Here is a 2980-nt window from a genome sequence, read left to right on the forward strand (position 1 = left end):
AAATATATAAATCGTAACATATTAGGTGTAGTAAAAAGAAATCCATTATTTTTCCATTCAATTTCATGCAAAAATAATTTCTTTTACTACATCTAACTATAGTTCCAGTAAGAAACGGAATCAATGTCGATTGTCATTTCTGACTGAGTATAGTTTATGTTCACATTTTACATAGAGACCCGTATTCAGAATGCACAATAATGTTAGCGCATTAACTTGCTAGTTACGCACATTTTAGAGATAGGACTTTAGAGATAATAGCTTTTAAAAACGTACTTTTCATCGATAAAAACGCGTTTTGAATACGACTTTCTAACTCTAATAGTATCTCGTCGGAGACACCGATACTATTATAAGACGACAAATTTTACGAAATTTATAGGACTTAAAATTTAAATGATTAAGAATAAAAAAATTGATAATATATAAGTACTAATTTTATGATTTATTTATTTCATAAACATGTATTATACATTTGAAATTAAATAATACTCGATTTTTATTTAAAAATGATTTTAATATTACCATCCAAGTTTGATTATCAATGGAGATAATAACTAAAGAAAAAAAATTGTAATCTTGCGATAATATTAAATATTATAACATTACAAGTATGTATACTTATTTGTGCACCTTTACATAATAAAAAAAATCATGAATTTAATAATGTATTATTCAAATATTTATATGTTAATGTTATTGTCGCTAATTTAATACCAATTGTTGATAATGTCATTCCAGAAAATATACATTTAACATGAAAAACATCCAAAAGACGTTTTTAAGGGGATCTCAAAGTTTCCTGTTTTACCTATTAAATCATATAATTTTTGGATAACAAATACTTTTTTCTCTTTCACCGATTCGAAAATCCTTTTCCAGGATTAAAGTATATTAATACATGTCTGGGAAGTGGAGTCTATATCTAGAACGATCAAAAATTTCAAAATTGATATTTTTTTTTACCATTTCTTAATGGCGTCTCAGCTGTCAAGTCGTAACAACATTTATTTGAAATGAATGCTTTGCAATCCGTACGTACGAAATAGTGGTTCCCAAACTCATAGTTTACACATAATGTACAACAAATAATGTCGAGTTCTTAGAATTAGACTTAGACACTTTATTGCGACGAATTTGTTATACGAAAATTGACACGAATGACTGCGTGTATCATAGGTTGTGTGAGATGTGATAGTATATAAAAACATGCGCGCGACGCGATCTCTGATAACTTCATCGGAGTTTGAGTTTCGCTTTAAGATCCCCTTAAGACTTTTCCAAAAAACGCCTTTTAGACGTCTTTCAAATATTTTTAAAAGACGTTAAAAAATTATTCGTTTTGGAGTAATTTACATTAATTCGATTGCAAAATTTATTTATATAATATTAAGTAAGTGATATGGTCAATCTGAATATAATACGTAATCTATAAAAATATTGAATATCAATTAATTTGGCACTCTAATACTTTGTATTATATTATAGTCATGGAAATATTGAGTTTTAAATGCATATACACCGATAAACACGTCTACTAAACTAATAAATTATATAATTAATACAATATTATTAGTTTTTTTACTCTTAATCATTTTAATATTAACAAGGATGTGAACTTCCGTAAGGATGTCAGTTTTTAATATAGTATATCGTGTGTTTCAGTGTATCGTCGAAGTTTGATTATCAACAAAAAAAAAAATTATAAAAAGAAAATTGTAATATTGCGGCCACATATAAAATATTATAGCTTTACAGATGCATATTTATTTAAGGAGCACTTATATAAAGAAGCATGAATTTAATAAGCATTATTAGCCAAATATTTATATTAATAATAGCAAATTTATATCAATTGTCGATAATGTCAGCTTTCTTCAATTATCTCTAAACTCTTGAGACCTTTTTTATATTGCCAAAAATTTACCTAGAGTTGATGAGCTTTAATACGATTTCGTCGGTAATAATACATACAAAATTAAATGGTATATTAATTTATTTTATCATATTATATAATACCATGTATAATAAAAGAAAAAAACCTCGTTAATACATGTTCAATCCTGCGGTTTCCCACCATGAAATAATCCATAATATAAAGAGTATATTTTTTTTATTATGTTTTTATACTATATATCTTATATATAAAATTTTATTATATGTATATTATATGTATATTAACAAAAATGAATTTTTTTTCAAAAATAGTTTCAAAAATTTTCAACATGACATTGTATTTAAATAATGTATTTACTTAAAATGCTTTTATAAGTATGATTACTACAAAATCGTTCAAAATTGTGCAAATTTGCCGCTCAATGGGATGGACAAAGCCCTGATTGATGCTTTTGGAAATATGCACAAAAGCACACCCACGAAGCTTTCATTATGGAATAATCCAAATGGCAGAGAAAAACCTGAGAGAGGCCATGCCAATCTTTTTTCTGTTCCGTCGAAATCGCTCGTATACTACCGCCAATACATCCATTTTCAGTTTGAGAACTACATGACTATATATATTTTCTAACACTATCAATAAAATCATATTGTCGAAAGTAGATGTGGTTCGTCTCGGTACTAAATCTTCAAGACAGAAGCGTGCCGACTATCCATAGGAGGAATAATTTAACGGATCCTTGAACGAAAAAAAATTTAATTTCGAATCTCCTACATATGTAAAAATTATTAAATTTTAATAAACAAAATTGAAAATTCAAAGTAATTTAGCGAATTTTGTCTTATAATATCTTATAAAATTACACATTATGTTTCTTTATGCAAATTTTCAGCCCGTTTTTATCAAATAATTACTAGCAGAGAGAAACCTGAGAGAAGACATGACGGCCCAAAACTTGTAACCGCAAAATGCTGCGCACTACTGTTCTCTGACAAAGTGGATGTAAACTATATAGCAACATTTCTTAGAGTGCATCGTCCATTTTTCGAGGCTGGAGATGATAAATCGATATATATATATATA

Source organism: Atta cephalotes, assembly GCF_000143395.1.
Source record: "Atta cephalotes unplaced genomic scaffold scaffold00013, whole genome shotgun sequence".
Classification (NCBI taxonomy): domain Eukaryota; kingdom Metazoa; phylum Arthropoda; class Insecta; order Hymenoptera; family Formicidae; genus Atta; species Atta cephalotes.